At 28.1% G+C, this 15,000-nt stretch overlaps 1 protein-coding gene across 1 annotated transcript in view; it reads left to right on the plus strand.

Annotated features, from left to right (window-relative positions):
- LOC145279597 (uncharacterized) overlaps positions 1-15,000 on the plus strand; it is a 318,995-nt gene that overhangs the window by 77,328 nt on the left and 226,667 nt on the right. The window lies entirely within an intron of this gene.

The raw sequence follows: 15,000 nt of genomic DNA on the forward strand, positions 1-15,000 counted from the left end.
GTGTGTGTGTGTGTGTGTGTGTGTGTGTGTGTGTGTGTGTGTGTGTGTGTGTGTGTGTGTGTGTGTGTGTGTGTGCGCGTGCGTGCGTGTGTGTGTGTTTGCCATATAGAATAAAGGTTAGAGAATCCAATTAAAAACTAAAAGTTTATTCGTACATCAAATTAACCAGGAAAGATTACGGAAGTATTACCGAATAAAGTGCACCTCCTAAGATGGCTGTGGAGCAGATTTCGTCGCGAATAAGGCGGGGAGCATGATTTGGAAAGAAACATACTGCAGTTTCAATGTATCCGCCCCATTCGGCATTTTCTTTCAAAATTATTTAACATTCAAATTTCTTTTGTGACTAGTGAGAGGGAGCAAGAAATTGGGAAAGCATGTTTTATTCGTGCTCTGGAGGCGTCCTGGATATTATTTTAGTGGTTTAAGTAGAACTCTAAATGGAGGCAATTAATGTAAGATTATATTTTTATATTTGGTAAGTGGTATATGATAATCTAAAAGTGCCCAGCGTCCTATACAGAGCAGATGTGTTCTCCCCAAAGTGGGAAAGAGCTTATGCGTCTTCTGTTAATAATTACTGCATTAAATTTCTTATTTGGCATATGTTAATGCAGAATTGATAAATATCATAAATAAAGCATGTCTCCTCATTGATGCCAGTAGGCATCAATATCCTAAGTAGAACAGGTCTTCTTAAACGCTGCGTGGCTTGGGAGCAAAATTTTCGCTGTATTTTCTTAAATTATTGAATATCATAAAATATACTCGGCGTTACTCGGGAGACAACGTTAAATCAGCAAAATAGAGTAATTGTGTGTAATATTTGAAATCTGTTTTATTTATAGTATATATAGTTTGGTTGTTTGCGGCATATCACACCGTTTCTGGAAATTTTAATGCCGATTCCAGTTAATTTTAATAAAAGTTATTTTATGCTTAAAATTATTTATATCTTCAGATATTTATTCATAGTGTTTTTTTGTTTGGTCTGCTTATTTTGTAGAAGAATATTGTTTTTGGGGGGGTGCTTTTTGGAGGGAGGGGGCTTTGCAAAACATCATTTAGTTTTGCAACGCGAAAGAAAAAATAATATGATCAAAATTTACCGCATTTAAATCAGAAAGCCGATATCTTTAGACAGCCTGTATTTTTCCGGTCGAGTTTTCATTTCGGGTCGCACCATAATAACATGTTGTTTTTTTATGTTAGTTTTTACGAAAATAACCTAATTAAATATATGCTTGTTTGGCAAAAATGTTAAGAGCATGCTAAAATCTATTTTATTCAAATAATTCGTGTAATTGCAATAGAATTTAACTGTTCTGTTTGTTTACACATTTATTCATTATTCATAATTCATCATTTATTCATAAAGGAAAGAAAAAACATTATTTTAAGGTTTTATTGTAATATGGCGCCTGTTTAACAATCGTGTTCGTTTGGTTTTGGGCAAAATGAAATGCGATTGTTTGTCTTAAATTGTATTTCTTGGTTTGAAATAAAATTTTAATTTACTTTTGAAATAAAAGTTTAATTTACTTTTGAAATAAAAGTTTAATTTACCTTGGAAAGTCTTAAAATAAAATGTTAATTTACTTTTGAAAGTCTTGAAATAAAATGTTAATTTACTTTTGAAAATCTTGAAATAAAATCTTAATTTACTTTGGAAAGTCTTGAAATAAAATTTTAATTTACTTTTGAAAGTCTTGAAATAAAATTTTAATTTACTTTTGAAAGTCTTGAAATAAAATTTTAATTTACTTTTGAAAGTCTTGAAATAAAATTTTAATTTACTTTTGAAATAAAATTTTAATTTACTTTTGAAATAAAATTTTAATTTACTTTTGAAAGTCTTGAAATAAAATTTTAATTTACTTTTGAAAGTCTTGAAATAAAATCTTAATTTACTTTTGAAAGTCTTGAAATAAAATCTTAATTTACTTTTGAAAGTCTTGAAATAAAATTTTTATTTACTTTTGAAAGTCTTGAAATAAAATTTTAATTTACTTTTGAAAGTCTTGAAATAAAATCTTAATTTACTTTTGAAAGTCTTGAAATAAAATTTTTATTTACTTTTGAAAGTCTTGAAATAAAATTTTAATTTACTTTTGAAAGTCTTGAAATAAAATCTTAATTTACTTTTGAAAGTCTTGAAATAAAATTTTAATTTACTTTTGAAAATCTTGAAATAAAATTTTAATTTACTTTTGAAAGTCTTGAAATAAAATTTTAATTTACTTTTGAAATAAAATGTTAATTTACTTTTGAAATAACATTTTAATTTACTTTTGAAAGTCTTAAAATAAAATTTTAATTTACTTTTGAAAGTCTTGAAATAAAATTTTTATTTACCTTTGAAAGTCTTGAAATAAAATTTTAATTTACTTTTGAAATAAAATGTTAATTTACTTTTGAAATAACATTTTAATTTACTTTTGAAAGTCTTAAAATAAAATTTTAATTTACTTTTGAAAGTCTTGAAATAAAATTTTTATTTACTTTTGAAATAAAATCTTAATTTACTTTTGAAATAAAATTTTAATTTACTTTTGAAATAAAATGTTAATTTACTTTTGAAATAAATTTTTTATTTACTTTTGAAAGTCTTGAAATAACATTTTAATTTACTTTTGAAAGTCTTAAAATAAAATTTTAATTTACTTTTGAAAGTCTTGAAATAAAATTTTTATTTACTTTTGAAATAAAATGTTAATTTACTTTTGAAATAAAATTTTTATTTACTTTTGAAAGTCTTGAAATAAAATTTTTATTTACTTTTGAAATAAAATGTTAATTTACTTTTGAAATAAAATTTTAATTTACTTTTGAAAGTCTTGAAATAAAATTTTAATTTACTTTTGAAAGTCTTGAAATAAAATTTTTATTTACTTTTGAAATAAAATGTTAATTTACTTTTGAAATAAAATTTTAATTTACTTTTGAAAGTCTTAAAATAAAAATTTTATTTACTTTTGAAAGTCTTGAAATAAAATTTTTATTTACTTTTGAAATAAAATGTTAATTTACTTTTGAAATAAAATTTTTATTTACTTTTGAAAGTCTTGAAATAAAATTTTTATTTACTTTTGAAAGTCTTGAAATAACATTTTAATTTACTTTTGAAAGTCTTGAAATAAAATTTTAATTTACTTTTGAAAGTCTTGAAATAACATTTTAATTTACTTTTGAAAGTCTTGAAATAAAATTTTAATTTACTTTTGAAAGTCTTAAAATGAAATATCATTACAAAGTTGTAATCGATGCAATTTTAACGTTTATTGATTTTGTTTTCTACTAAAATATTTTTTTTACTTTTGTAAAAATAATATTATTCACACATAAAAAAGCATGTTTAGCAGAAACAATAAACTTTAGCAATTCGGAATCTTAACTCATCTTGCTAAGGGAGGTAACTCTATTTTATTAAAGTAATTGAAAAAATCATATTTTTTTTTTAAATTACTCGAATGTTTTAAGAAAAATTACAAAACCGTCGCATTTGAATTTCTTTGTTATTTCTTATTAATGTGATAAAACTTTATTACATTAAATAAAACAGTTAAAAATATTTTCTCTTACAATTCTTAGTAAAATAGAATTACCGCCCTTAGAACAATGAGTTGAGCTTCCAAACAGCTTAAACATTTTGGTTGAATTTAATTCAGATTTACAATAATTGAGCACAATTAAAGAATTGGAATGCCTCAAGTTTTTCGCTTGGTTTGCGGTCACATTTTTGATAAATTAACTATTAATATTTAGTTTACTGTTTTTCATCTAAAAATAAATTTAATTTTAACTATTTACGCTTTTATTTCAATATTTGTAGCACTGACGGATTTTTTATATATAATTGTTATTAATAATTATTAAATATTTTAAAGTTATTACTTCGTCGTTTCTTTAAAATTTGTTAAATTACGAAAAATCTATTTTTTGTGTAGAAATAATTTTTAAAAATATTCCTCGTATATTTATTTTTCCATTGTTATTGTAATATAAAATAAGGGGAATATCCTTTAACGCAGTAAAAAACTATTTGCCAGCGAATAAATATTGAATAAAAGTTCGATTATTGGCATTAAAAGTAAATTCAAATTAAAGACTAACATCATTTCATTTTGCAATATTAAAAACATGCGTTAATTTGTACATGGTCTCCACGTTAACATTTTCTTTGAAAATTACGACTTCTCTAAGCTTCCGAGTATGCTGTAAACGAATATCGCATTTAAATTTTGCTCAAATAAGTAGTTTTCCGAATATTAAACAATATAATTTCTTATGTTACTGCTGGCGACCAGCCTGGGGCGCGCGATAAATACTATATAATTACATATCCCGTTTACATGCATGAACGAGCACGACTGCGTACTAATATGCCACACACCAGTAACAAAAAAATTGCAATATATATATATATATATATATATATATATATATATATATATATATATATATATATATATATATATATATATATATATATATATTATATCCGGAAAACTACTCATTTGCAGAAAATTTAAATGTGATATTCGTTTTCAGCATACCCGAAAACTTCTAAAAGTCGTCATTTAAAAGGAAAATGTTAAGGTAGACACCAGGTAAAAATTTACCAAAAACCCAATTTAAAAGAAATTGTAACATTAAAATATTTATTATAATTTACAATGCCACATAATCACATTGACACACCGGTTCTCGTCAGGTCACCGAAGTTAAGCAACGTTGAACCTGGCTAATACCACATGAGTGACCATTTGGTAATTCTAGGTTCTGTATGTGGTTTACGCTTATCTCGGTATTGTTTCCAGTTTTCCTGAACCTCCACTTTCAACTGGTATTTAACAATGTCGACTCAGGAGAGGCGTGGTTCGAGATTGCGCAACTCTTACCACAAAATTTTCACGCGCAGGCACCATTACAGTGCATATCACTAGTCTGTCAAGACTGAAGGAAACCTTGTATAATTTACAATAAAAGAATCTCAGTCAGTTTTACTTTTTATTTTAAATTTTTCTATTAATTTGAATTGTTTATAAATAAATAAATATATATATATACATACATATACATATATATATATATATATATATATATATATATATATATATATATATATATATATATATATATATATAAGTGAAAGTGTCTGTCTGTCTGTCTGTGTACATTTCCCTCCACTATAACTTCAACTTTCATTCTACAGACTCAAAATTTGATATACAAGGTAGTGAGATTTGGGAAAATCTTTGTAATCGGTTTTCAGTAAAAAATTTGGCTGATAAGGGGTCACAGTTCAACGATTTGACCTTTGAGAATTCTACCAAACTCCTCCGCCAATTTTGTGTCTAAACACTTGAAATTTTAGATATCGGTTCCTTGGACATGGATATAACTTAATAACTTAATTTGAACCCAAAACAATAAATGTTAAGAGGTCCTGATAGGTGTCAAAGGTTTTAAGAAATTGACCTCTGCGGTCTCTACCAAATTACTAATGACAATTTCTGGTCTAAACATTTGAATTTTACATAAAGGGTATTCAGAGATAGGGCAAGTTTTTTAATCAGTTTGGGTCGAAAATTTGATCTACCAATATATAAATGTATGTATGTTTGCATGTCTGTCTAAAACTTTCGACACTGGCGACAGATTTTCACAAGATCAGTATCGTGTTGAAGCTTGACCCTTCAGACGACAAATACCGAAGAATTGACTAAAAACATTAATTTCTTCACCTTCAACTGGGCACTTTTCTACAGGGAGGGGTTTCCTTTTTCCGCCGATATTTTTGAAAGTTATCCCCTCTTTTCGATTGTCTAGCTTTAATTTAAACCTACGCCACTTCTGCTTTGACGGTGGGCGTAACAGCAAAGACATGACGTTTTTTCCCGTTCTTTTCCTCCTTCGCGGTACTGGTTCGAGCTGCCTTTCTACTAACACTTTTTTTTTTTTTTTTGCTGAACACATACCTCCAAACACCCGGGCAACGCCGGGCACCCATGCTAGTATATATATATATATATATATATATATATATATATATATATATATATATATATATATATATATACTAGCATGGGTGCAATGATATAAAACATGGATGACACATTATTTAGAGTGAAATAAATTTCCTCATTAGTTCGCTTTTACTCCCAAACTTATTTTTTGCTTCAACTAACAATAATATTAAAAACACTAAGCTGCAACGATTTTCATTGTGCACCTGAAACGCTAGAACAAAATGTCGATGGGCAAAACGAAAAATAATTACCGTCTTTAGAAACCAGTCGCGAATGAGGCCAAGGGCACATAACTCAAGTTTCAAATTTTTAAATTAAGGACAAGATATATATTTTACTGTTGAGAAACGTAACATATATGAAAACAAAAGAAAATTTAATAATCTTCAACCAAAATAAAAGTGACACAATGCTTTAGATAATTTTATTTAAAAGAAAACAATCTTTGTTTTTAACTAGAAAAGTATTAATTTCAGTTATGTGGCATTAGTTTCGATTTCGACTTGATTACAAAATCTGTGACTTGTCATAACTTATTTTTGGTAATGTTATTATTTTTTAACAAAACTATGGATATAATTTTTTTTTAATCTGTTTTGCAATAAAACCGAGACATTCTCGGTATTCTTTTAATATATCATCTTTGTCTACTGAATGGTTTCTAAATTAGATATTCCATGTGTAATCTATCAGTTAATCCTAATTCTAAACTTATATACGAGAGTGCTACCTTTTCATTCTAACTTACGTGACTGAAATAGGAGTGAACCAAAAAGATTTTTAAACATAAATAAAATACGCATGCAATATTTTTTTATTTGCTAACATGAGTTTATTTACTCATTCAAGATGTTAAAAAATGAATTAGAAAATATTTATATTTTTTAACAAAACGTACACAATTTATTAAATTTTAATTTTTTTTTTTTTCACACAATAAATGAATAATTAATCACAATCCAATATTTAATCGAAATTATAACATTATGTTCAATTTAACAATAATGGTGTGATATAAATATTCTGTTTTCTTGGAACAAATAGAAATAATAAAAGTAAGAAATCGACATTGCGAAATTTAAAAATGTTTCTGAAAGACCTAAAAGTCATTCCAAATTTAGTATGTCTGCGAATAAATCACGGTGACGCAATTTTTTTATGCTAATAATATTTTGAAAAAAAGGGGGCGTGCCAGAGAAAATGAATTAAAATGTACTTTCAAACTTGTATTAAAGTTTAAACACAAAAGTGCGTATTTTGATTATTCAGTTATTCGGAAACTTGTATTTATTGTCACTATTTTATACTTGACGCCATTATCATATATATATTTATATATATATATATATATATATATATATATATATATATATATATATATATATATATATATATATATATATATACATGTATATTATATATATATATGCATGTATATTATATATATGCATGTATGTTATATATATGCATGTATATAATATATATACATATATATATATTATATATACATATATATATTATATATATATACATATATATTATATATACATATATATTATATATATACGTATATATTATATATATACATATATATTATATATATACATATATATTATATATATACATATATGTTATATATATACATATATATACATATATATTATATATAAATGTATATATATATTATATATAAACATATATATTATATATACATATATATTATATATATATACATATATATTATATATATATGTATATATTATATATACATATATATTATATATACATATATATTATATATAATATATATGCATATATATTATATATATACATATATATTATATATATGTATATATATATATGTTATATATACATATATATTATACATATACATATATATTATATATATATATGTATATATCTACATATATATATATATATATATATAGTGCAGTAAAATATATAAATATTTTCAAATTCATTTTTATCAACTATTTATATATATTAAATATTTTCAAATTCATTTTTACAACTATATAATATATATATATATATATACACACTTATAATATATATATATATATATATATATATATATATATATATATATATATATATATTCTAAATAATTAGAAATATATTAGTTTAAAGAATTTTATTATAAATAGGTAGACTTTTAATAAAATTTGTTGACATTTTGCTGCATAGATGAAATAAATATAAACGAATTTAAAAGAACGAAATGCAAAAAAAATATTTATTTTAATTTGGCTGAACAATCATTTGATTTATTTTTGTTTTGTTTTTTTTTTTTGCTTTTTCTTTTGTTAAAATCAATAAATTTCATTTCCATATCGATTTAATGGCTACGAATGTTGAAAAAAAAAGATAATGTATATAAGTTATTAAAGAGCGAGAGAAGAAATCTGTTTTGTCATTTCAATAAATCTTATTTTGTTCTTTTTTATTTCTAAAAGGGGAATCACTTTCATTAAAAATCCAGTAAGATTTACGCATATAAAATTGAGAAAATCACGCGACTGAATAAGCGAAAGCACACTGCAGTTTAAATTCGGTCGCTATCTTTTTTTTTGATTCACATAATGTTGTATTTTCTCAAGTTTAGATGTATATTACCAACTGGATTTTAAATGAAAATAATTTCTCATCGTAACGTTTTGATATCCTATTTAATTGTTACCCTCTTATTTTTTTTTTTTTTCATAAATTTCCTTGTTCCTAAACCGTATTTTTCTCCTAAAATAAAATTGTTGGGTTTATTGTAGCTTTTCTTTACGTGTATGTATGTATGCATGTATGTATGTATGTATGTATGTATACACACACACAAATATACATGGTGCTAGTTGGCCGTTGACCCAGAAAAAGAGTTCATTCGCCCTTTGGAAGGTCTTGATTTTAATCCTTCAGGGAGACTAGCCGCCCTCCTCACCAAACAAGTCTGGTGGGGGAACCAGTTTAGTTGCCGGTGACCCGACCATGAGGCAGGTAGTACTGGGTTACATGGTACCAGTAGCATATGACATGACCTGTATATTTGTGTTGTGTATATGTGTATTGCTGCGCCACCACCGAGAATCGAAACCAAAACTTTCAGCTCACGGTTTGTTTTTGCCTCTGTCGTCAATGACTGGGCTATGAAGACATTTATAATGCAAGGCTAAAAATTAAAACGTGAACCAATTACTACTACATTATGCATTCGATATGCCGGCGTTCGACCTTCACCTGGCAAATTTCTTTTTTTTAATTTTCACATATTTGCACCGATTTTTCCCGAGTAACCCCCAAATATAAAGTTTCGCCTCGATTCAAATACCTTATATATGAAGTTTCCTATCTGTAGACCAAAAACTCTACGAGGAGTTTAGTAGGCAAAATTTGTTAAAACAAAATTATATACGTATACATAAATATATGTGGAAACAATTTTGTTTTTACTATAAACACTTACGCAAATATTATGCAAGTATAAATTATGTTGAATATCTGCATGAATATAATTACACGTAATAGTAAACTAAAAATGATTATCCCATAAGAAAACCGAATAAACTAATAGGGAATTAATTAAAATGAATGTTTAAAAGAATATGCAAATTAGCTAGATCTTTTTGCTAGGGAATGCAATTGCACGAGCCATATATAACAAAGTTGTATTTTATTTTTGAATAACTAGAAAGAGGCTTGCCTTTTTTCTGTTGTTCTTGGCCTTCGGGCCGGGATGAAAGTGTAGTATCCAATCTACAGATGTTGCACTAAAGGTAATTTGTCCCGGTCAATGAAGGGAAACCCCTTTATACTGGGAAAATTATTATTTTGGGTCCCAACCAGAGTGCCCCCCTTTTTACCCTACTTTTAGGGGAGCTGGTTTAACCCCACATGAAAAACGACCTTTTGTTACATTTGCTTTCGTAGGGAAGCAAATAAATACTTAAATAAATAGAAAGAGGTTTGCCTTTGTTTTGTTGTTCTTGGCCTTCGGGCCGGGATCAAAGTTTAGTATCTCTTCCGGCAGATACTGCAATCAAAGACCATATGTGGGGGCAACCCCACATATAAGACCTTGGTCAATGTAGGGGCGACCCTTCATACCAATTGTCACTATCCAGCTCCCCTACTCCCCGGGGAGTTAGTCCCCATTTCCCCTTCAATCCTCACATTAAAAATCTGCCTTGTGCTTAATTTGCTCGGTGGGGGGGGGGGCAAATAAATACCACCCTGTTGTTCTTAGCCTTCGGGTCGGGATCAAAGTGTAGTATCTGATCTGCAGATGCTGCACTTTAGATAATTTGTCCCGGTCAATGGAGCGGTAACCCTATATACGGGGACAATTATTAATTTGGGTCCCAACCAGAGTGCCCCTTTTGCCTTCTTTTCGGGGAGCTGGTTTAACCCCACTTTAAAAACGACCTTGTGTCACATTTTGCCTTGGTGGGAAAGCAAATAAATCCTAATAGAAAAGAGTGTTTTTAATATGAATATCAATACACACAACAAAAAAAACGAATATATATATATATATATATATATATATATATATATATATATATATATATATATATATATATAAGGTGACATTGATTGAGATTGTCGGACTGACTTCCTCATCTTGGTTGTTATTGTTGTTATAGTGACAATAACAACCAAGATGAGGAAGTCAGTCCGACAATCTCAATCAATGAAAACAACTCATCTCAAAAATACAGACAATTACTATATAAGGTGACGTATAAAAGTTCTATATAACTTTATTATGTATCAGATCAATAGGTAAAACACTGATAAAATGAAAAGAACAAAAAAATTTAGGGTTTCCTTTTTATTATATATTCTTCCCTTTTATATGTATTTCCGTGTTTTTAATCTGATATTTCCGTCGTCTCTCATTCTTAGTTCTTTTTTTCTTTCTTTTCTTTTTCTGTCCTTTTCTTACTGCCTATTTTTTTTATTTACTTGCCTATAAACACATTATATATATATATATATATATATATAATATATATATATATATATATATATATATATATATATATATATATATATATATATATCAAACTTTTGTTATTGTTTGAGGGGAACAAAACTTTATTATAGCTGTTAAAAAAGGGAAACTGAGTTTTTTGTATCCATTGTAAAAAGAATGACTGAGGGAAAAAAAATTAATGGAAGTTGAAAAAGTCAATAAATAAGGGGGTAGAGTCAGCCGACCTGGTTTCACCCTCACTTTTCACAGCCGAATCGAGAATTTCTTCTTTTTTTTTTTTTTGTATAGGGAAACGAAGGAACGACTAAAATAAAATCAAAGAATCGGAAAGGAAAAAAAATGAAGTATCGACTTAAATAAATCTATCGTTATGATAATTATACAATGGAGAGGAAACGCCTTAGAGACTAATCACGTCCAGACCCAAAAGACAATCCCTTTGCTTACAGAGAGAAGATCTCTTTAAACAGACGTGAATAGTCTCCAAGGCTTTCAGATTAAATAACGAAGAGCATGACTAAAAATGAATCACTGCTGAAATTCATTGTGCATCACGAGTTTTTAAGGAAACGGTCCGTTATCGCAGAATCATACGTATTACTTAAAATATCCGTTGGTCGGTAGATTCTATTCCTCATTTTGCTGGGAACATGTTGTTGGACGCGACCATCTAACCTAAGGGTCGTTCATTCAACGTAGTTGGCACTGCAGCTACATTTAAATCGATAAATAACATTATTCATATGGGGTGGGGCAGAACATCCTTTCGAGAGAATGGCAATAATGGGTTTGTCGAAAACACATTATGTACAGTGGAGGCAAAATAGCAATGTTCAACAGCTGAACTAATCTGTTTTTTCACTTATTGCTCTAACCAAGGTAAACGAATGTAAATTGGACATTTAGCCACCATATTTATGTATTTTGAGAAAAATTGTTTATTTTCCTTTTTATGGCGGAGTTGATCACATCAAGAGGGTACCCATTATTGGACAACGTATTGGTGATCGTTTTTAGTTCATCATCCAACTTAGATTGTGAACAAATCATGAGGGCACGATGTGTTAAGGTCCAAATTAATTCTACTTTCCTTTGTTAGGGCAAAATGAATCCCAACGTGTATACAGACTGGTTTACTTTCGATATGTAGACCACACATTTTGTCTATTTAATAATCAGAGGCAAATAAATTCTTCGCTCAACAAAATTCATCGCGTGTTATGAGGAGAAAGTAATTCTACTTTAGCGTTTCTTGATGAATTAGTAACGAAAACTCTATCAAGTTATCTTTTTTTTTACATAGGCATCACCACATTATCAAGGCCAAGAGGCAACTCAAGGATAAGGGTTAAAGAGTGTACAGTAGACATTGGACAATATAATAATCATTAGTAATGAAAATTTGGTAAATGTGATAACTTATATAGAACGGCTCATCAAGAACTTATTTACGTTAGACTTGAACACAATTATATTGTAGTCAGCCGGAAAGCAGAAAAACGGAAGACAATTCCACAGGCGTGCAGTTCTAAGAAAGAAGCTTTGTTCATGGAATCTACGTTTAGGTTTAGGCACAGATAAAGAGTGGGGGGAATTATTGATAGTGTGTACAGCTAGACGAGTGTTTCTTGTGAAAGTTTGGCGAGGGAGGACCATAGATTGATTTATCGTAAACGAATGTTTTTGGGGATTGTATTCATGTTGGGAGTTGATACGTTTGTAGATGGAAAGACATCAAAGATATAGGTGCACCTTAAAGGGCGATTCTTAGACTTTTATTATTCCTGATATTTATAAATGACCTGATAAAATTGTATTGGTTATGTTTTTTCATTAGATCACGTTTTATAATGGACACGAAAGAAGAAACAATGTACACATATCCAAGGCAATGACCGGAAATGACTTTCAGTCTGCCGTGGAAAGGAACTGCAAATGGATAGTAACATTTTACGATATCAATGCTTATTTCCCTTGATAACTCCAAAAACGTATCGATTGCCATTACGAATAATATCTCACCGAACACATTGATAAAGCAAGATTTCCTTAATTTCGGTATCTATTTATCACCCCTTTAGCCTTAACTACAAAAGCATTTTCCAGAACACAAATTATGTAGTGGATTTTGATTAAAACTGAAATATAATTCTACAAATATTGGTTTAGCTGCATTAAACCTTGACCGGATGGTGTACGGAATGTTCTGTTAGAATATTTATTTTTATTCGTCCTGCATGCCTATTCTTCACGTATCATATATATTATTATATGTACTATACAACCCCCTATATATATATATATATATATATATATATATATATATATATATATATATATATATATATATATGTGTGTGTGTGTGTGTGTGTGTGTGTGTGTGTGTGTGTGCGTGTGTGTGTGTGTGTGTACTTCATTTAATCACGTAAATTAATATACGAAGATATAATTTTATGCGTAAATTTTCAATATTTACTTAAACAATGCTCAATACGTAGGTAGAGCTAGGTAATAAGTAATTTATATTATCATAACTTGCTACTATATATATTTACATATATATATATATATATATATATATATATATATATATATATATATATATATATTATGTAAATATATATGGGTATATATATATATATATATAGAGAGAGAGAGAGACAGACAGACAGACAGACAGAGGCTGTGTACAGTAAAGTAAGAAAATAACAATATAAAAATGTATACTGATGTATTCATTTATTCAATAAGAATGATACATCAATTAGAGGTGTAGGATAAGTAAAACTCACCATAGTATTTCGAAGCCATTCCCATCACCAACCGAAACACGTCACTCTGAATCACTATTTAAACTGGATTGATACTGTAATATTCACAGCAAAGCTTCTGTTTATTTATTAACTAGCTTGGATGCCTGGCGTTGCCCGGGTGTTTGGAGGGCTGTGTTGAGCAACAAAAAGAAGTGGTAGTAGGCAGACAGATTCAAACCCGTACCGCAAAGAAGGAAAAGAATGTGAAAAAAGTGGTCTTTGCTGTTGCGTCCATCGCAAAACCGGAAGTGACGATTGTTTAAATTAAGGCTAGTCAATCGAAAAGAGAGGGATCAGTTTCGAAAATATCGACAAAAAAGCGACCACTTCATGTAGAAAAGTGTCCAGTTGAGGATGAAGGAATTAATGTTTTTAGCCAGTTTTTCGATATTTGTCGTCCGAAAGGTCGATCATCAAAACGATTTCAATCTCGTAAAAGTCCGTCGTCCTGTTGAAAGTTTTAGGCAGACATACATACATTTAAACAAATAGGCGAGATAATTTTTTAAAAATATTTCGACACTGCTTTGCACTCAAAAAGAACCTTAAAACTTTGGATAAAATCTGTGCCCCTTTGCCTTTTAAGAACTTTCTTCAACTGTAATTTTTTCTTACTGTTATATTTTCATTTTATTTTATTTCGTTTTTTTTTTTGTTGTTGTTTTTTGTTTCACTTGATTGTTATATTTTTCTCTTTACTTTTATTCATTTATATTTAACTAGCGCGGATACCCGGCGTTGCTCGGAACCGTATAAACAATAAGAAAATTGAATTTGATTTTGAATATATTTGTTATTCTTAGGAGAGAGAAATTTTTAATGTCTATGTATCATTTGCTATTTCGAGCAAAATAATATTTTACCTACCTAGGTATTTCACGTATAAAATAATTGTATCTTACCTAGGGTAGGTAATTTACAACATGTATATAAAATAATTTTACCTTTGCAAGGACGGGTAATATACAACACATACTGAAAATAATTTTACCTACACTAATACAGGTAATTTAAATACATGTATGAAACAATTTCACATACTTTTTTTTTACCTCAAAACGGACATTACCCTCTCCAAACCAACCCCAAAAGAAAACGAAACAGCACGTTTAAAATTAACATAATCGTGCTTCTTTCTACGCACTAC

The sequence above is a fragment of the Euprymna scolopes genome, chromosome 7 (genome assembly GCF_053919585.1).
Source record: "Euprymna scolopes isolate OS-2025 chromosome 7, ASM5391958v1, whole genome shotgun sequence".
Lineage (NCBI taxonomy): Eukaryota > Metazoa > Mollusca > Cephalopoda > Sepiida > Sepiolidae > Euprymna > Euprymna scolopes.